Consider the following 22,610-nt stretch of genomic DNA (forward strand, 5'->3'; position numbering starts at 1 on the left):
TATTAACTGATTTTAACCATAAAGTATTTTACATTATGCTATGTAATAGTAGTTTACATGTGGTGCATATTATCTAAAATTCTTTTATTGTTGTTTTGGCAGAGGTTATATAAACCAGTCAATTAGGTTAATATTTCCTCAAGTATCAGGTGCAGTCTCCATGCTTTCATATGCTGCTATTTCATTGCATAATTTAAAGACCAAATTTTATATTGATGAGTTAATGTAATGTTTTGCCAAAATATAACTATTGATGTACTGTGCAAAATCTTGTTGCATCATTCTGCATTACCTGCAAAAGAAAAAAAAAACTACTATGAGGGTTGGAGTATTGAGATGCATGTAGCTATTTTGCTCTTTATTTACTGCAGCTTTATATATGCTCATGGCTGAGCCATTCATGGTCAAACTGATTCATCATTACTTAAAGATAAGGAATTTAAATAAAGCATCTCTAGGCACTGCATGACTTAAGGACTGAAATATCTTGCATTGGCATACATGGGAACACTGCAAAGCATAAACCAATATAAAGCCCAACATAGTGCTTAAGATAATATGCATTTTGAACAGTTTGATTGGAATGTGCATGTTTGCATTGTTGCTTCCTCAGTCAGCATTAAAATAAATATCAATGGTAAACCATATCTGGGCTCAAGAACTTAGCCCTGGGTATTGCAAACCAATTATTTTAGCAATTTGTAATAACTTTGGTTGCATTATGAGAACAACACAACAATAAATCATATCTTAAATGGTAATTGTATAAACATGTGTCACCTCAAATAGATTAATGCATAAGATTGCTCTTTTCAGTTCAGTGATTCTCTATTGAAACCTGGAAATACTTTTGTGATATAAGCATATATGACATATATTTTCCTGCTAATTTAACAATGGTTTTAGCCTATTCAACTGGATCAATTCTTCTACTAAATAGAAAAGAAAGACTGTGAGAACTTGTTCATTGTTGGTACACTAATATCACAAGTAATTTTCAAATGATAAAACCTAAAAATAACTGAGATTAGCAATTAGCAATTGAAGTGACCAATTCAAGAAAATAGCCTTCCAAACAATTGTGTAATAACCCTCTGACATAATGGGTTTTGGAAATATACTTCACCAATAGTATTGTACTGTTTTCAGAATTATTTTAAATTTTATTGATTTTATGTGGACATAAATACAATCTAAATCCAATGTTTACACAGAATGCAGCATGCAGTCATTTTGTTTAGCTCTAAGGATTAACAAGAGATTATTAGTTTTTTTTGTTTTATGAACTGTCTGGGGAAAATATTATCAGTAAAACAGGTTCATAAGCTAGCTTTTAGAGATATATGCAGCTTCATAAATCATATGTAGTACTGTTGCACGAGATACCTGTTTCATTAATGTACATCAAGTATCTTTGAATCAATAAGGATAGAGTGTTATGTAAACATTACAGTTAGATTTTTATTTCTAGTCTCTATAACAAACTGTCAAAATCGTAAGCAAAACAGAATAAGACCTGATCCACACAGATACTTTCGTCTCTGTTGGCTTTTAATAAAGCATCTCTAGCCATTGACATACGGACTGAAATATCCTGCACTGACATACATGAGAATACTGCAAAGCATAAACTAATATGCCTTGTAGTGTTCCTACATATGCAACGAATACATAGGAACTATGTATTCCTATGGAATACAACTGTGGCTGGAAAGTAGAGCAGCTAAAACATTAACTTGAATAAACAAATGTTTATTTATATTAATATATTATTGTGTTAAAGTTTGCATATATATATTATGTCATGAACTTTAAAAAGCAATGAACATATCAAATTTTGATGTTCATTCAAGAATAAAGGGTGTTGAAAATAGCAAAATGAAAATCTTCACTGGATCTGCAAGCACCTAAATGAATGCAGACAATGAGGATTATATTAAGATTACTTACTTTGCAAAGTACAGTTGCATGTAAACAACGGAACTGTCTATAATTTTCCTTATAGAGTGTTACAAGGCATAACATAGTAACATCTAAAACGTTAATTGTAAATTCCATCAAGTCACTACAAATATCCAAAGTCAAAATACTCCAGATTCTGGAAATCTGCAATAAAACCAATAAGATTAACAATTTAGATATCTACAGAGAGAAACAGAAACATTTTGGGTTGATGACATTGCAACATAATTAAGAAAACCCCTTTGATCTGAAGATTTACTTCTGCTTCCTGACATACAGAATTTTCCTGTGTTTTCATGTTTGTTTTTAAATTTGGGATTTCTAGCACCTGCTGTTTTTCTTTGATTTGAAAAGTTGGACATAATAATTAGAAGTTGCAGAAAAAAGTTGAGAGAACAAAAGGCAAGGTCCATAATGGGGTGGAAAGTAGTTCAGACTGAACGACAAAATTGGGAATTGGTGTTTGTTGAAAGAGTGTGGTAAAGGCCAATCTACAATAAAAGGTAGATCTGGTGGAAACAGATTAAATTTAAAATTAACTTGAGAAAAGATTAAAAGCATAATAAGGCTGCAATGGTTGATTAGTAATGTTGTAGAATTCATTCCTGAGTCCAGAAGGTATAATGTGCCGAAACAGCAGATGAGTACTATCCTCAGGCTTGAGCTTTGTTGGAATATTGTGGAATGCCAAAAGCACAGAGGAAGAACATCACTCTTAAATGGAGAATTAAAATGACAGGCAGTTGGATACGTAGAATCATCCTGAACAGTGGTGTTCTGTAAACTCCTCAGTTAACCTACTTTTGGCTACCCAGTGCAACAGAGCACCAAATTAGAAGTACTAGCAATGGCTACTTCAACTGGAGAGAATGTTTGAGATTTTGGTTGGAAGGAAGAGAGGAGGTGAAGAGCACAGGTCGAATTGTATAGGTGTTGTGAAAAGTGGCATGGGTATCAATAGAGATGGAAAAGGGACCAAGACTGCCCTGAAGGGAATGGTTCGTTTGGAATGCTGAGGGCAAGATTGTCTGGTTGTGGGATCATGGTGTAGGTGTCAGAAACTGCATGGAATATGAAGGCTGGTGAGATGGAAAATAAGGATGAAGAGAACCTTATCCATGTTCTGGATGAGGGCCGAATCAAACAGTTGCAATTGAGAGTGCTGTCAAGTATGGTTCAAGGAAAAAGAAAGATACTTCCGGTCCACTGGGTGTATGGGGGGGGGGGGGTGCATCATTAGAACAGATACATAGAACAATACAGCACAGTACAGGCCATTCGGCCCAAAATGTTGTGTCGACCCTTAGACTCTGCCTCCCATATAATCCTCCACCTTAAATTCCTCCATATACCTGTCTAGTAGTCTTTTAAATTTCACTGGTGTATCTGCCTCCACCACTGACTCCAGCAGTGCATTCCATGCACCAACCACTCTCTGAGTAAAAAAAACCTTCCTCTAATATCCCCCTTGAACTTCCCACCCCTTACCTTAAAGCCATGTCCTCTTGTATTGAGCAGTGGTGCGCTGGGGAAGAGGCGCTGGCTGTCCACTCTATCTGTTCCTCTTAATATTTTGTATACTCCTATCATGTCTCCTCTCATCCTCCTTCTCTCCAAAGAGTAAAGTCCTAGCTCCCTTAATCTCTGATCATAATCCATACTCTCTAAACCAGGCAGCATCCTGGTTCATCTCCTCTGAACCCTTTCCAATGCTTCCACATCCTTCCTATAGTGAGGTGATCAGAACTGGACACAGTACTCCAACTGTGGCCTAACCAGAGTTTTTTGGAGCTGCATCATTACCCTGCGACTCTTAAACTCTATCCCTCAACATGAAAGCTAACACTCCATAAGCTTTCTTAAATACCCTATCTACCTGTGAGGCAACTTTCAGGGATCTGTGGACATGTACGCCCAGATCCCTCTGCTCCTCCACACTTCCAAGTATCCTGCCATTTACTTTGTACTCTGTCTCAGAGTTTATCCTTCCAAAGTGTACCACCCCACACTGCTCTGGGTTGAACTCCATCTGCCACTTCTCAGCCCACTTCTGCGTCCTATCAATGCCTCTCTGCAATCTTAGACAATCCACTACACTATCCACAACATCACCAGCCTTTGTGTCATCTGCAAACTTGCCAACCCATCCTTCCACCTCCACAACCAGGTCGTAAATAAAAATAACGAAAAGTAGAGGTCCCAGAACCAATCCTTGTGGGACACTACTAGTCACAACCCTCCAATCCAAATGTACTCCCTCCACCATGACCCTCTGCTGTCCGCAGGCAAGCCAGTTCTGGAATCCACCTGGCCAAACTTCCCTGGATCCCATGCCTTCTGACTCTCTGAATAAGCCTACTGTGTGGTATCTTGTCAAATGCCTTACTAAAATCCATGTAGATCACATCCACTGTACTACCCTCATCTATATGCTTGTTCACCTCCTCAAAGAACTCTATCAAGCTTGTTAGATACAATCTGCCCTTCACAAAGCCATGCTGACTGTCCCTGATCAGACCATGATTCTCTAAATGCCCATAGATTCTATCTCTAAGAATCTTTTCCAAAAGCTTTCCCACCACAGACGTAAGGCTCACTGGTCTATAATTACCCGGACTATCACTACTACCTTTTTTGAACAAGGGGACAACATTCATCTCCCTCCAATCTTCCGGTATCATTCCCGTGGACAACGAGGACATAAAGATCCTAGCCAGAGGCTCAGCAATCTCTTTCCTCACCTCATGGAGCAGCCTGGGAAATAGTCCATCAGACACCAGGGATATATCCGTCCTATTGTATTTTAACAACTCCAATACCTCTTCTGCCTTAATATCAACATGCTCCAGTACATCAACCTCACTCGTATTATCCTCACTGTCATCAAGTTTACAATGGGCATAGAGAAACTTAGAGACACAAGTCCGTAAGGTAGAAGTAGAATTTGGCCATTTGACCCATCGAGTCTGTCCTGCCATTCAATTGTGGCTTATTTCCTCTAACTTCATTCTCTTGCCTTCGTCTTGTAATCCTTAAGCTATTTACCAAAGAAGAATGTATAAACTCTGCCTCAAGTGCAACCAATGACTTGGCCTTCACAGCCCTCTGTGGCCACAGATTTACCACAAATTCCTCCTCATCTTAGTTCTAAAGTGACAATCTGAGACAGTGCCCTCAGATACTAGACTCGTCTAGTAATGGAAACTAACAGGAGAATGAAATGCAGTCCTTATTGGAAGTAACAGTCAATCAAAGCATAGTCAAGCCAGCTGTGGGGATCAGTAGATTGTAGTGGATAATGGATGCTGTACCTGAAATATGGATAGAGATCAAGAAACAGGAAGAGAAGAGTTGTACATGGACCAGGGAAAGTGAGAGCTTAATGGAGAAAACCAACTCATTGTTTTGTACTTGTTTCAATTGCTACTTCCAATAAGAACTCCATTTTATTTGTGCTCATCTATCTTTCTCTTCAACCGAGTTTTTCCTTCCATCATACAAGGCATCAAAAAGTATGCAAGGTAAAGGTCAGTTTACTAAATAGTATTAGCTCAGCACTGTCCTCATCATAAGAAATTTTCACTTGGATAACTTTTTTCTCTCATTCTCACTGATTTACTGACAAGCATGGGAATAGCATCTATGTTGGTACTATTCACCCCTCAGACAAAACTGAAAAGAGTTGTTTTGCACTTTACGGCCAATTTCCACCCTGATCTCAATTTCTCATGATTTATCTCCAAATGCTGGAAGTCAGAAATAAGTTCAAAAAATACTGGAGAAACACAGTCAGGCAGCATGTGTGGAGAGAGAAAGAGAGTGGATGACCTTACTTCTGAGTATCTGTTTCTCCCTCTATGGAGAGAGAGGCATGGTAGCATAATGATTAGTGTAACACTTTACAAAGCTAGTGACCTGATGGCTTGAACATTGATTTCTCTAACTTCCATTATGCCCCTCCTCCCCTTCTTACCCCATCCCTTATTTATTTACCCCCCTTTCCCCCCTCCTTTTTTTCCTCTCTCTGCCCCTCTCACAATCACTCTTTGCCTGCTCTCCATCTCCCTCTGGTGCTCCCCTCCCCATTTCTTTCTCCCCAGGCCTCCCGTCCCATGATCCTTTTCCTTCTCCAGCTCTGTATCCCTTTTGCCAATCAACTTTCCAGCTCTTAGCTTCACCCCTCCTCCCTGTCTTCTATCATTTCGGATTTCCCCCCCCCCCCACTTTCAAATCTCTTACTATCTTTTCATTCAGGTAGTCCTGACGAACGGTCTCGGTCCGAAATGTCGACTGTACTTTTTCCTATAGATGCTGCCTGACCTGCTGCATTCCACTAGTATTTTGTGTGTGTTGCTTGAACTTCCAGCATCTGCAGATTTCCTTGTGTTTGTGTTCAATTCTGCCTCTGTCTGTTTTGTTTATATGTTCTCCTCGTGACTATGTGGGTTTCCTCTGGGTGTTCCATTGTCCTCCCACATTCCAAAGACATGCAGTTTAGTAGGCTAATTGTTCACAAGAGTATGATTAAATATTGTGGGCTCATTAGGCTGGAAGGGCCTGAGGCCACGTTAAAGTTAAAGTCTGTCCCGAGCCTTATAGGCTCATCAGGCCTGTGCTTATGCCGGTTTCCATGGTGTTAAGCGACTGAGAGTACGAGACTCCTCCCCCACCTGCCTCCAGATAGGACGCCAGTCTGTTGCGAGATTAATCCCCAGTATTTTGCCGGTACTGATTTTCAGCTGGGTGGACTGGAGCAATGTGTGCTTAAGTACCTTGCTCATGGACACAACACGCTGCCTCGGCTGGGGCTCGAATTCATGACCTTCAGATCGCTAATCCAACACCTTAACTACTTGGCCACGCGCCACACAGTTACCATGCTGTACTGCTAAATAAAATCCTCAGATGCCTCAGTTTGCCGAGTTTTCCAGCATTTTCCAGATTTGCAACATTATGCTAATCATTGTTCAGCATCTTGAGGCAATCTGAAACTGGCAATATGCAAATTAATGTCTATATTTAGCCAGTTTCCCCAAAAATATTTTGAAATGTATATGGGTTATGTTTTAGCTAGTAGCGAAAGACGAGCTAGTTTTGAAAACCTAGTATGGTGTCAGGAGGAATGAGAATGTACCTCACTGCAGCAAAGCTTTTGTGGGATGCCATTGATTAAAATTTATTTAAATTTTACTGTAAACATTTTACTGTTTTCAGTGAGATATACTCCTTATTGGACTGTGAGTTAATTCAAAGGATATAAGTGCAAATCTTTTATTCCAGATTCTTTCAGTTAGTAATTAATCGGTGCTATATGTGTTAATGATATCATCCTGCACATGAAGTGTTTTCAGAAAATAACATAATAGTAAGTAAGTGTCTGGTCAATTCTGATTAAGGGTCCAGATCTCTTGTTTTGTCTGTGTCCCTGGTCCAGTTTTTTGACAGGGCAGGAATTCAGTAGGAGGTGATTCAAATATTTCAGATTACTGCCTTAATCATTATTTACAGTCAGTCTTCCTTATCCGCGGATTCCGCATGTGCGGATTTAACCAACTGCACATCGGGAAAACCCAGAAGTTCTCTCTCCAGCACTCATTATTTGAACATATACAGACTATTTTTTTCTTGTCATTATTCCCTAAACAATACAGTATAACAACTATTTACATAGCATTTACATTGTGTTAGGTATTATAAGTAATCTAGAAATTACTTAAAGGTACAGGCAGTCCCAGGTTATGAATGAGTTCCATTCCTGAGTCCGTCTTTAAGTCGGATTTGAAATCGGAACAGGTACATCTGGTATTATTTAGCGTCAGTTAGTCAAACATTTTTCTTAGTATATAGCACATATTTTACCTTTCTATGCATATAAAACACTTAAGAAACATACGTATTTCAATAATTAAACCACTATGTTGCTTAGTAATAATTGTAGCTTTCATCAGGGCAGGGCCTTTCACATGCTCCATTAAAATTGTTCCAATCATTGACTGACTGTAGCCTAACACTTTTCCAATGATCGTTGGTGTTTCACCTCTTTCCGATCACTTTATTATTTCCACTTTATTTTCAATCATGACCATGATTACTTTTGTGAACAGAAACACTGCAGATTCAGAGCTGTGATGCTGGGTCCTAATGTCCACCGCACTGAGACATGTTAAATAAAGTCCAGGGTTCTGCTGGATCCTAAAGACCACCGCACTGAGACAAGGTTAAATAAGGATGTTGAGCATCTGTGTTTTTTGGTATCTGCGGGTGGTCTCAGAACCAATCTCCCGCGGATAAGGAGGGCCGACTGTACATGTGTAGTGTTTTTCCCAATCCAGCTGCTAGGCTTGTCGTATTAATAGACAATTAAGTATACTGCTATACAGTTAAGAAAGCTGTGCCTTTTTTTCATTTGATTTTGGAAGAATGGGGGTAATCTTGAAAGATTCTGAGGTGGCTAGATAGCATATATGCTGAGAAGATATATTAGTACTTGTTGTCACATAATCAAAGTCAAAATCAAGTTGTATGTGCACTGGTGCTATGAAAAACTTGCAGCAGCAGAAGAATATTGCATCAGATCAATTGCATTCACAAAATAAACATTAAACAAATTATGTAGAATTTTTACAAGAAAGACACAATCTGAACAAACAAGAAAGTACATTGTTGTGCAAAGTAATCCAAGTGATCATAGTGAGATTCAAGTTCAAGTTTAATTGTCCTTCAACCATAGATGAATACCCATGAATACCAAACGAAACAGCGTTACTCCAGGGCCAAGGTGTAAAACACAGTATCAGCAGTCAAACAGAGCACTAGGCACATATAGAACATATATCATAGCAAGCACTCATAAGGTATCAGTAACACATAATCATACAAAAAATATATAATCCAAGACCCTGAATCCATTATTGCTGTGGGAATCTGCAATCGAACATAACACGGCTTGTCTTCTGCTTAGCAAACAATGGGCCAAATGTAGCTCCTTGTTCCTCTGAAAAATGAGCAACTCACTGATGGGGTAGACCTGCAGAACTTCAGTTCCTTAATATCCAGCAGGGTCTTGTGATCATAAAAAAAAAATTAAAAATGACAATAGCACCTTTGGTTGACCCTGTCGAAGCCACTGGGATCAAACGCACAATGATCTTGTTAGGTAGTGATTAGGGTTAAGCAGATTGTTTCGAGAGGTGAATGATTGAAAGAAATTAGTTTTTCTGGTACTGTGCTGAGTGGGACATAGGCCATATCCTACAGAATAGTGGCTATCCTAACAGATAGATGTTGCCTTCTAAAGGCAGGTAGTGCCTCACTTTGGTAAGTGATGGTGGGAAGAGACATGGCCATAATGTGCAGAACTGAAATACAGAAGAAATACTATCCAGACATAATGCATTGAGATACTTAAAAGAAAACAGAGTGTAGTGTTGCATTTGCAGAGTAAGTACAGTGAGGTAGAGTGCAAATGTCACAGTGAGGTAAGTAGGACATCAAGAATTCATCTTTGAGGTTTACAAGGATGTTACCTGGATTGGGGAGCATGGCTTATGGGACTAGGTTGAGTGAACTTGGCCTTTTCTCCTTAGAGCGACGGAGGTTGAAAGGTGACCTGATAGAGGTGTACAAGATAATGAGAGGCATTGATCATGTGGATAGTCAGAAGCTTTTTCCCAGGGCTGAAATGGTTAGCACAAGAGGGCATAATTTTAAGGTGCTTGGAAGTAGGTACAGAGGAGATATCAGGGATAAGTTCTTTACGCAGAGTGGTGAGTGCGTGGAATGTGGAGGCGGAAATGATAGGGTCTTTTACATGGAACTTGGGAAAATAGAGGACTATGGGTAAGCCTAGGTAGTTTAAGGTAAAGACATGTTCGGCACAGCTTTGTGGGTTTTCTATAGGTTTTCTATGTTTCAGTGCATGAGAGACTTTCTCAAGTGTCTAATAACAGTGGGAAAAAGGCTGCCTTGAGCGAGATGATCCACATTCTCATGTTTCTTACCATGGTGGAATCTCAATTAAAACTTTAATTAATGGGGTGTAGCTTTAGAAGAAAGAATTTCCCGTTTGATAGAGTGGCAATTTAGTTTCTCAAGGTCAGTGAATTTTCAGAATTCTGTACCCTATAAAGCTGTGGAGGTGAATCATTGAATATATTCAAGGCAAAAGTAGCACACTTTGAACTGTAGGAAGTCTAGGGCAGGTGCTTAAGAGAGAGAAAAGTGGAATTGAGGTCAGAATGATTGATTAGTGGAGCAGGCTTAAGGGGCTGTATGATTAACTACATTTTCTGTGTTTGCATGTTAGAATTATTCTTGTGTTTCCGTGATAGTCCAACATGTGCCAAAGGATATGGAAATTTCTACATTACAGTTCAGTTTCAGCAAGATGAATATGGAAGGGAAGGATGAAATTTACATAGATAAATTTGTGAAGTGTTCAGGAATCAAAATGCTGTTACTCTCCAGCCTTGTCTGCCATCTCTTTGACACTTAGCATACAGCTTCTGAACCAGAGTTTTGTTTTTTCTAACAATTCATTCCTTAAAAGAAGTATCAAGTAGTCAGAAACTTTGTCTCATTTAGGCAGCTAAGGGATCTCCTGTTGAAGCAAACTATTTCAGAATGCATTTTTTAACCTGAAGTCTTATTTTTAAATGGATGTTGTTCCTTTTCTTTTATTTCAGAAATTTCATTATGTTGTGACTATTAATACTGTATATGTTATGCATTTACCAGATTAATGGTGGTGTTGAAAATCAAAATCAGTAGAAACCATTAAAACAAAAACAATACATCAGTTCAAATTAAATAGCTAGGTTTATATTTATTCTCCATCACCATTGTGATTATCTAGCACACTATAATTCTTTCTTATTTCTTTTAACACAACTGTTCTCTTTAAATTTAAGTGATGGTTGAATTCAGCAGTGAGTCATGACCAGTTGCATTGATGACAGAATATATTGGCTTAAGGATAGAAATGCAGTTTCCAGATCCTCAGTATTTTGCCACAGTAATGCAGAACTTTGAAACTTAGCATTTTGACATTTAATTGTGCTGGTATTTACCTTTCTTTAGATTTATTTGGATAATTAACACCTAGTTTTATAATATTGAAAATTATTATTTATATTACCCTTCAGTTTACTGATGTTTCATCATCAACTTGTGTTGCAGAGTTAACTTTAAACAGGAAATATTCAGCCTAGTATACGAGATTATTAACACTCATTTTCATTGAAATCTAGAATTAAGTATGTGTCACATCAAGAAAGAACTTTGTGAAACTTGAACATTTATAGAGCACCTTCTAAACATTCAAAATGGATTGGATTTTGTTCTCATTACCTGTTAGGACAGCAAAAATGAAAATCCAAAGTTTGGAAAGCTCAGAAACTAGACTCCTTTATAGCCCTGTCATCCTTCTTATCCAGGTTCTAGAGTGTGCTATGAAAGATACAATTTGGTAGCCCCGAATCTTCTAGTAAATGTCAAAAGCACTTGTTATTTTATTTTAATCCTTTCCTGGTGACTGTCCCAACATCAGGACTTTACTCCAACACTTCCTTACTTATACAATTTGATTGTTGCAAGAAACTGACCTTAAATGGTATCTGATATTTGTGAGATCCTAATGAAGGGTCTCAGCCCAAAATGTCAACTGCTTACTCTTTTCCATAGATGCTGCCTAGCCTGCTGAGTTCTTCCAGCAGGCTGTGTTAATGTTAATGCTGCCATATTCTGGATTACAAATGATAGGCACATAAACATTAAAATCTGAATATGCTGGTTTTATTCACCATTCTTTCCACAACCATGCTCCATTTGTCATCTCAGGAGTCCATGGTTGAATGGGTATTGGACAGTTCCCAGCACCAATGATAGAGAATCTTCACTTGAAAAGTTAGCAGCAAGTAACAACAGACTAAGATGGTAGACCATTGTGTTTTAAATTAATAATTTTATGTAGTTATATGTTTTATATGTATTACTTTGTTCTTTTATAACTTTTAATTAACTGCAAATAATTTTGAGAAATTCAAAAACAGCAAGCATTTTTAATAGTCTTGACTGTTGGTCCTGTCTTGGGTGTGGTTTATCTGGCTGTCAAAGTATTTCAAGGTGTTTTGTAAGTACAGCTTGTTAACTACGTTATGTTGGGTGTCACTATTGAGAATCTGGAAATGTACAAGAGCAAAAGCAGTTTACTACATAGGTTAGCTCACTCATCTAGGAAAAACTGAACCTATTATCTTTAGTACACTTTCAGTCCTTCTGCTGCTCATTGAAACATAGCTAATGAATACGAATCATTCTTCAAGGTACTCATGCAAAATAGGAAATTCTGCTAAATGAGCAGTGATCAACACTTGGATAGTAAAATGGTAGCTTTCTCAGAAGTAACATGTAAAGCTGTAGTTGTGTAGCACCACTTTACATTGCAACAGTATTAAATATACTTTTACAGTATGTAAAACAAATGCAATCTGGTCAACTATGAAAATATATTGTCAGTTTTAAATGCATATATGTGTTTAAAATATTAATGGATATTTAATTTTCACCAGTCATTTGGGTTTATGCTGTACCTTTAAACAGGATTGCCTTTAGAATTATAGTATTACATTTGACTTAAAATTGATTTAAAACATGAACTGAAAAACATTAATTAATTTGCAATGCCTTTACCTTCCATTTCCTTTTTAAAAATTTGCCCCGTTTTATGTGTTCAGCTTCCACAAAAGTAGAAGATTGCATTTTTCAGTTTTATTTGTTTTATACAACACTGGCAGGCTAAACTGACAAGACTGCTGAATGTTATGCCAGGACACACTCAGAAAAGAGGTGTCTTTGAGAAAATTTACTATTGACTTCAGTACCCCTACATAGCCTTCATTCAAATGAGAAAAAGACATTTGAAGGTTAGAATCTCAAACCTGGCATAAAGCTCAAGGTCTGCTGGACAAAATAATTCCTTCCCATTTTCCCTCTGGATTACAGACTATCCATATCTGACATACAGATACTGCCAACAAAGCACTACTGCCAATATTATCTCTGTAAATTCTTTCAAATTAATTGCCTGGAAAAACAAATCAGTGTTAGCATTGTAACTCAGGCCATCATCTGCATTGATCAAACGATTATTACACCCATTTGACTTATTTGAGCACGCCTGATGGTTTGAGTGTCTTACACGAGACTCCTGAAACAGAGATTTTGTTTTTCTATTAAACAGGAAATTGTCAGATTCAAGGACAGTCTGAAAACTTCCTTGACTCAAGTGAAGTAAACCCACCAACTCTTTGAAATTTCTGCACCAAAGGAGCATTTTAGATGACATTGAAAACCTCAAGTCCATATGCCAGCACCACACAAGATCCCAGTGTAGCCAGCAGAAAGAGTACACCTACTCCAAAATTATCCACCCCAACAAGCACCATTTAGAACCCATCTGTAGTTTGCAAGTTCTATGTTAACCTCACCTACCAGCTAGAAACCTGCAGAACTGGAGTGGAAACAATTGATTAACGATTCCATGAGACAACTTAATAAGAAAGGAATTAAAAGTCAGGGTACATGTGAGTAATTCAGAGTAATGTTAGGTTTGAACAACAATTTGTATTTCACACATATAAATTTGGAATAAGAACGTTCAGTTACTAGAACTGATTCTGATTCCGAACACACACAAAATGCTGGTGGAACGCAGCAGGCCAGGCAGCATCTATAGGAAGAAGTACAGTCGATGTTTGAGGCCGAGACCCTTTGTCAAGTCTAACTGAAAGAAGAGATAGTAAGAGATTTGAGAGGGGGAAGGGGGAGATCCAAAATGATAGGAGAAGACAGAAGGGGGAGGGATGAAGCTAAGAGCTGGAAAGTTAATTGGCAAAAAGGATGCAGAGTTGGAGAAGGGAGACCTAGGGAGAAAGAAAGGGGGGGGAGCATCTGCAGGTTTCCTCATGTTTTCTGGTTCAGAAGATGGATCTGTAGTGTATATCATGTACTTTTTGGAGTAACATTTGGGGATTGTCTTAAAATTATAATTAGTGATATTGTATAATCTGGAGGATTTAGAAGGAGAGAGAGTGCAATTCAGAAAGGGGGATAAAAGAAAAACATGATTATTTAAACAAAATCCATATTCTGTAGATAGAAGAATAATTGTTTTTTAATTCTCACACTGGCACAAATGGATTGGCTTTCTTGAGTAACAAACAGTCTGCTGGGGGATCTCATCAGATGAACAGCATCTTTGAGAGGAAAGGAATTATTGATGTTTCCAGTGGAAACCCTGCTCATTTGATTTGAAATGTCAACAGTATCTTTTTTCCCACAGATGCTGCTTGACCCTTTGAGACCCATTGAGATAGTTTGTTGCTCATGGTTTACAATTGCATATGTATTATTTTATTCAACAATCATAAATAATTCATCATAGAAAATCGTAACCGGTGCTTATGAGAAGTGGTTTATGATGAAAGAAACAGCTTTATGTAGAGTATCTATATACATAGAACAAATGCAAGAATCTGCAACTCTTATGTCTCCATTACATTATTTCTTGAAGGGGTAATGATGAGAGAGTGGAGATTTATCCTTCTGTAGTTTGTAGTGAATGTTGAGAATGCAATGAAGGACTTTGTCAGAAACTATTTCACATTGTGATGGCTCTGCAACTGTGGCCTGCAGCCAGCGGCACTAGCCTCAGCACTGAATCTGGCTCCGTGGTTGTGGCCTGCAGCCATTGGGATCCTGGGCTGGCTGTGGTATTGAACTGGCTCCCTGGCTATAGACTTACCTACAGTTTAACTTCTCTGGATTTTTTTTTTTGCTTTTTTTATTGTTTGCACAATTTGTTCTGCTCCTATACATAGTTCAGGCTATTAATAGTATCCATCCCGAAACATTCACATGTAGAACCCAGTTCTTAGACCATAACAAGCCTACATGGGTTCCAGAATGGGGGGTAGAAAGTACCTTGTCAGCCAGAAAGGCACCAATAAATACTGCAGGTTGACAAGCATCACACATCAGAATTATTAAAATATTCATTTATTCAAATTAGGCTAATGTATTTTATTGCAAGATATATTTCCTATTTCCCAATATCCTGGGATGCAATTAAGCATGCTGTGAATTCACAGAGCAACGCTGCCCTCACCAGCAGAAAGGCCTTCTCAATAATTGCAGGACGTGAAGATTAAGCCAGATGAAATTGTTCATTGTGAAGTAAAAGTGTATGGATACAGTAAAGAAGAATTAGGTCATTGACTGTGCAGTGTTACTTTATTTAATCAAACCTAATTTTGGAATGAATGTCCCAACTACCAGTGTGGTGAAGCAAAGTGTATAAATCATAAACATCAAATTGAGCAACACCATGTAGTTATACAGAATGTTTTATCATTGAAAAAATTTTAATAATATGTAATTTATTACTCTGGTTATGGTTATCAACTAACCTCTGAAGAAAAATGAGTAGGTTTTTCACATATATCAATTAGAAATAAGAACATTCAGAAGACGCATCTGCATGGTATGTTATGTGGTGCTTTTTGGATTAGCATTTGGTGATTCTCTTAGAATTATGATAAGGGACGTTATATCCATACAGGATATAGAAGGAGAGGGTGGCTAATGCAGAAAGGATAAAAAAAACATGATTATTAAAAGAAATTATGTGTTTTTCATTGCGTGTCAGAAACTGAAGAAGTCTTTTTCTAAATGATGTGTATAATGAGCACAAGTGATGCTTTTGTACATATGCCCGCAGTAGCTAAACAGTTGTGTATTTAGTATAGGGCTATCCATGAAACCAAGCAACGGTGTCCTTATTTGCTGAGTTCATTATTGATAGACCATTTATCAGTTAGATAAGGGGACATTCCACATTGAAGTCAATGATATGCAACATTATCTATGTCTGCCACAGCTCAATTAAAGATCAACCGAAAACATTCCCTGTGCGTGTTCCTTGGCCAATTATAAAGCTGTTGAGGAAATTCATTGACATTAGTCTTAAGCAATTTTCCCTCTCTTTCCATTGATTTCCATTCCTTGTTTTAACTGGTGTCCAGATTTATAGTCCAGTCAGGAGGGTGCTGTGAAGAAGGGTGGTCAGAGGGTGGATTGAATTTTTCTACAGATATTTCAAGTATAGAGTTAATGCTTCTCAGCTTGATTGTGGATCTTTACTCCATAATGAAGGTGTGGGGAAAGATTTTAGCAAAGGTGGCAAGCAAGAGAAGAGTTGAAAGCGTGGTTCTGAGTATGTCTATATTTAGGTGCACGCTAAAATGTAGCAACAGAACTGTACTTAATTTGGAGATGTGATTCAGAATCTGCATTTTTCATGGCAGAAAAATGCTGAAAATTTATGGCAAAGCCATTATGCTAGCTAAAAGTTATAAGTTGCTACCATCATCACTATAATACTTGCTATGTCAGCTGTAAAAGACCCTGGACACAGCATCTTGCACTAAGGTGCATAATAGAGAGTTTCTATGAACTTTGCTTAGTAATACTTATTGAAGAATATTGGAACATTAGAATCAGAATTAGACATCTTATATGACATAAAATTTGTTGTTTTGTAGCAGCAGTACACTGCCAAGACATAAAATTACAATAAATTACACAATAAATAGTGCAAAATAAAGAAGGATGAGGTAATGTTCTTGGGTTCATGGATTGTGCAGAACTCTAATAGCGGGGGGAGGAAGCTGTTCCTAAATTGTTGAGTGTGTGTCTTCAGACTCCTGTACCACATCCCTAATGGTAGTAGTGAGAAGATGATGTGTCCTGGATGGTGAGGATCCTTAGTGATATATACCATTGTCTTGAGGTGTCTTGCCTTGATGTTCAATCCTGGCATTTTCTGTAAGGAGATTGTACACCCGCCCCATGGAATGCATGTTTCCGCTGGGTGCTAGATGTACCAGTTTGTCTGTTGATCACTGTAAGTTGTATTATCATTAGGCTCGTGTTAAATCAGGGGTTGCTGGCAGTGCAGCTCCAAGGCTGGAATGGCCTGTTCTGCACTGTATCTCTAAAAATAAAAAAAAAGTCCTGTGAGAAGGGTTTGCCTGTGATTGAGCTAGCTGAGTCTACAACCGACTAAAGCCTCTTGCAATCTTGAGCACTGAAAGCTCCGTACCAGGCTGTGGTGCAACCAGTCAGAATGCTTTCTACTATACATCTGTGGGAATATCTGGTGACATGCCAAATCTCAAACTACTAACAAAGTAGAGCTACTGATGTCATATTGATGACCCAATAGGGAGGGATCCCTTAATTTATGTCTCTGACATCTTCCTATGGCGTTTGATCCTTGATTTATTCTAAGTGAAAATACAAGTCATATCTTAAGCAGCCTGTATCTCTGCTGAAACATTGAAGTGACTACTTTTTCTGAATAATCTTTTAGATGTGTGTCTGGTGCTGGGGAAAGCTAGTGCACTAAGGTGAATTGTACCCAGAAGTGCCTGCACCCATGGTTGCCAAGTGACCAGGAAATCATTGCTAGTGTATTCTAACTTATGGAAAATATCTACTATGTACAAATCACAACCAAAAATGTACACAGTTTCCAATTTCTGACCTGTCATTTTTTCCAATCTGATCTTTGCAGTAGGTATTCTTTACAAGATGTTAACAGCACCAGCAAACTTGCCTTTCCATTCTCTTCTCATGTGACATGTGTTGGTCTGAAGGTTGAGTTGTTTATGAATCACATATTGAATCCCACTTTGTGAAACAGGCTTTCTGTGTCTCTGCTGAATCATAGAAATGGCTGCTTTTTCTGAATGATCTTGTTAGATGTGTGCCTGGTGCTGGGAAAAGCTAGTGTTGATGTATCTACTCAGTTGTTGAGGGTGTTATAATTTAAGTATATATTTGTCTTACTTTTTGGTACACGTACTGAGATACAGTGAAAGGCTTGTCTGCATACTGTTCATAAAATCAAATCATTACACAGTGTATTGAGGTAGAACAAGGTAAAAACAATAACAGTAATAAAGCTTAACAATGATAGAGAACATGCAGTGCAGGTTAAAAATAAGGTCCAAGGTCATAACGAGGTAAGTTGCAGGGTCAAGATTCCATCTAATACTAGGGACCATTAAGTATTCTTATTACAGCGAGGCAAAAGCAGTTTTTAAGCCTGGTAATACTTGCTTTTAGGCTTTTGCATCTCACTTTTAGGCTTTCAATAGAAGAGGGGATAAGAGAGAAGACGTGGGGTGGGTGGGGTCTTTGATTATGCTGGCTGCTTTTCTGAGGCAGTGAGAAATATAGATAGGATCCACAAAGAAGAAGGCAGAGGCATTGGTGAGCTTTCTTGGTCATGGCGTCTATGTGGTTGGACAGGCTGTTTGTGATATTCATTCCTAGAAATTTGAAGTTCTCAACCTTCTGAACCTCAGCATTATTGATGTAGACAGGAATATGTGCACTGCCTCTTCCCTTCTTGAAGTAAAAGGCCAGGTCTTTTGCTTTGCTGACATTGAGAGAAAGATTGTTGTCATGACACCAGGTAACTAAGCTCTCTTCTCCTTTCTGTATTCTTGACTCCTCATTATTTGAGATATGTCCCACTATGGTGGTATCATCAGCAAACTTGTAGATGGAGTTAGAGTAGAATCTGGCCACGAAGTCATGAGTGTACAGGGAGTAGAGTAGGGAAAAGAGGACACAACCTTGTGGACACCAGTGTTGAGAATAGTCATGGCAGAGGTTTTGATTGCAGTCTGTTGGTCAGGAAGACAAGGATCCAATTGCAAAGGAAAGCATTGACTTCCAGGGTGTGGAGTTTGGTGATGAGCTTGCTTGGAATAATAGCATTGAAGCTCGAGCTGTTGTCAATAAAGAATAGTTTGATGTAGGTGTTTTTACTATTTTGATGCTCCAAAGATGAGTGTAGGGCCAGAGAGATGGTGTTTCTTGTTGACCTGTTTTGGAAGTAAGTAAGTTGCATTGTTACAACATCTTCTGAAAGGCTGTAGGTAGTGGATGCCATGGCCAGCGTCTCAAAACACTTCATGATGATAGATGTCAGAGCCACTGGGCAGCAGTTGTTAAACGATGTTTTCTTGTTTCTTTTAGATACTGGGGTGGTAGTGGTCTTCTTAAAGCAATCAGGGACCACAGACAAAAGCAGGCAGAAGTTAAAAATATCTGCAAAAACTCCATAATGGAAATAGATTCAAGATTTTTTAATGTAATTTCCAGTATACAAGTGTAAAAGAAAACCAAATAATTGTTGCAGCATATAAAAACACACTAAAATAAAGAACACAATAATTAAAAACACAATAAATATAAGTAAGTTTGCTGATGTACATAGACTATATGTTCAGAAAGTGAAGCAAGGTACAGGAGTATCTTTACATAAGGTGACTCTGACAAGAAATGATAAGGTAGAGGTGGTGGTGGGTTAGTGGATGGAGCTGTTGATCTGCCTTACTACTTGGGAAAAGTGACTGTTTTTGGAGTCTGGTGGCCTGGTGTGTATGCTACATTGCCTTCTCCCTGGATGGGAGTGGGACAAACAGTCCATGAGCAGGGTGGGTGTGATCATTCATAATATGTGTATGTTAGGATGCTCTTTACTGCACATCACTGGAAGGCTATTGGTATTGATGTGCATAATCCATCTCTCTTCAGCCTCCTCAGAAAGTAGAGGCATTGGTGAGCTTTAGGTTGTGTAGGATGTGTTCTGGGGCCATGAAAGGTTGTATGTGATGTGCACTCCCAGGAACTTGAAACTCCTCGCAGTTTCTACTGCTGTGCTGCCATTGTAAAGAGGAGTGTGAGTTCCCCCGAAGTCGATAACCATCTTCTTGTTGACATTGAGAAAGAGATTATTTTCCTAGCATCAGGTCTCGAGGTCTTCCCCCTCCATTCTGTAGGCCGCTTCATCGTTGTTGGTGATGACTTCATTATTGTTGGGGATAATAGCGAATATAGATATAATGGAGATTCCTGTACATAATGGAGAGAAACTAAGATACTTCTATTTGTTTGCAGTACAAACACATACTTTTAATTCACTGGTTTTCTTGGAATACTGGTATAAATCTTATGTAACTGACTGGTATCAGAGCTTTACTTTTTCTCTTCTGCAACCTAATGTTTGCAATATTCTGATGTATGACTATTTTTATAGACTGCAAAGTTTCAGAGTAAAGTATTTGTTCAATTCCATGTGTTCTGCCTTTGGCCTTGCAATACCAATGGTGGGATCTGCTTGCACCTCACTTAAGTTATATTTGCATTGTGTACTACTTGAAAGGCAAGTTCATAGAATGTATTAAGATCATCATAACTTGCATGAAATGAAAAGCTTGTTTCATTAAAAAAAAAGCTAATGCAAATTTCCCTTTAACCTTTAAGCAGATATGTTTGCAGTGAGTAATTCAAGTTGTGGGTGTTTCACCTGGGTTTTATCAATATCACTATTTTATCCTTTTAATTTTGGCTTCCTTTTAACTTAAAATCTTTGCACAAAGAATTATTTACCAGTTCTATATTATTTTAATGGCACTCCAACAAAGAGAAGTATGAAATTTAAATTCTACAGTGAACTGCTTTGAAAATGAAGGATTATTTGCCAGAAAAAATGCTTCAGCAACATATTTTGTTCCCATTAACACAAGCATCATTATCCACATTGAATATTTCGATGCACACAAAATATTTGCTTTCTTCCAAGTGTGATGAACATTTCAGCACTTGATATGCACTTCCAAATGTGGAAAACTGTCACTTAACTTGTACTCATTGCAAACATGTCAGCTTAAAAGGAATAGACATTTTCAGACCTCAACTACTGGTCCAGCAATCAGTTTATACATTATAAATTAAAGTTTTTAATGAAACTTCATATTGGTATATACTGTATCTGTTGACATAAAATTTTAGCCTGCATGATTTCAAAATTTAAACAAATAGGAATTGCTAATGTTCATAAGTAACCTGACAATAAATGCCATAGTACTCAATTATTCTTAATTTTTAATAAGAAAAGCAATAGAATCCAGTATTTTACAGCTGAAGTATCCAATTATAAAACTGTAAAAAAATTGGTAGAATTTACATTTTGACTCAAAAAAGCAATTGATTCATCTTACAAACAAAATTGAGTACATATCCTATTATTTATGTCAATATGATATTAACTTATTTTTAGTTAAGAATACTTCGTCAGGCATTTTTTTGTCACACTTTTTACCTAGAACTCCCTAACTGCATAGAAATGTCACAAATCAGAAATATTAATAATATGCCTCATATGACATAAAGATTAGCATTTCCCTTCTGTTTCCTTGAATTATAATAAGATTTTTATCTGTACAAATATTTTTTCTAAATCTTATAAGGATAATTAACAGCAAATATAGGTGGGATATCCACATGATATTTATTTGTGTAATTAAAAATTTAAGGTGTGGTCACAAGAAAATGGAAGTGCTACTGACATCACTCTTGGATTTTATCCGATCATGGCCCATTTCCAAAGGACGTTGATGGTAGAAAGCCACAGACAAAATTTGATGGTGCTCAATTGAACAGTTTCAAAGTTAATGCGCTCAGAAGAAAATCATCTTGCTGCTGGCAGCCATCTTGGATTTCATCAGATCATGCCCACTTTTAAAAGGAAGTGAGCATTTGATGGTACAAAATCATGTACATTTGGTAACAGTGATTTGTTTGTGGTGATCTGAGAAAAATCAAAGTGCCACAATGACCATCAAGGACTGAATTTAATTTTGCTTAATATTAAGGACGATTTTGATGTTAGTGAATCACATTAACCTTTGATGAATGACTAAACAATTCCAAAGTGGTTGCAGTCACAAGAACATCAAACTACTAGAGGCTATCAGGATTTTTCTGCAGTTGTCCTAATTTTGATAGAAATGAGTTCTTTATTTTCCTGGTACTTTCGACCCTGTTATATTGGACAGCACGAACTCAGATCTACTTGGAATTACAAGAGGTTCATAATGCCACTTGTAGTCATTGTGAATTTCACTGGATTGCACCAGATTTTTAAAGGAAGCATGATTTCATGATAGGAATCTCTGTATAACATTGACAAATGGTGTGATTACACGAAAATCCAAAGTGTCAATAGAAGCCATCTTGTATTTTTTCTAAATAATTACAGCATTTGATGGTAGGATGACACATCAAACGTTTTAATAAACTTGTCCATGATTTTAAAATTATTAGAAAATAATTATCAGAAAATAGAAATGTCATTGATTGGATGAGGGCCAATTTAACAACAGGTTGCATGGTACAACAGATAGCAGCAAAAACTGGATGAATACATAGAATTTTTCCTCACTTTATTTGAAATGTGCATGGCATTGATTGCTCACAAACAAGAATGACATTGATGACTTTTGTAGGAAAGTTGAAAGAAACACATGCAAAAAAAAAATGTTTTTGAATAGCCATTTATTACTGCTTAGCATGGCATAAGACCAAAAGGAACATTATGCTAACATTGACCCACATGGAGAACTTATGTACATGTGTAATAAATTACCCGACCAAAATGACGGATACAAATTGCCAATAATAATATTCCTATCAAACAGTTTAGCAAAATTTGAATAATGTATTAAAGCATG

At 37.5% G+C, this 22,610-nt stretch overlaps 1 protein-coding gene across 1 annotated transcript in view; it reads left to right on the forward strand.

Moving 5' to 3' along the window:
• Positions 1 to 22,610, forward strand: part of LOC132377787 (voltage-dependent L-type calcium channel subunit alpha-1D-like) — a 348,931-nt gene that overhangs the window by 277,871 nt on the left and 48,450 nt on the right. The gene's annotated exons all lie outside the window — the stretch shown is intronic.

This window comes from Hypanus sabinus, chromosome 19, assembly GCF_030144855.1.
Source record: "Hypanus sabinus isolate sHypSab1 chromosome 19, sHypSab1.hap1, whole genome shotgun sequence".
In the NCBI taxonomy this organism is placed as follows: domain Eukaryota; kingdom Metazoa; phylum Chordata; class Chondrichthyes; order Myliobatiformes; family Dasyatidae; genus Hypanus; species Hypanus sabinus.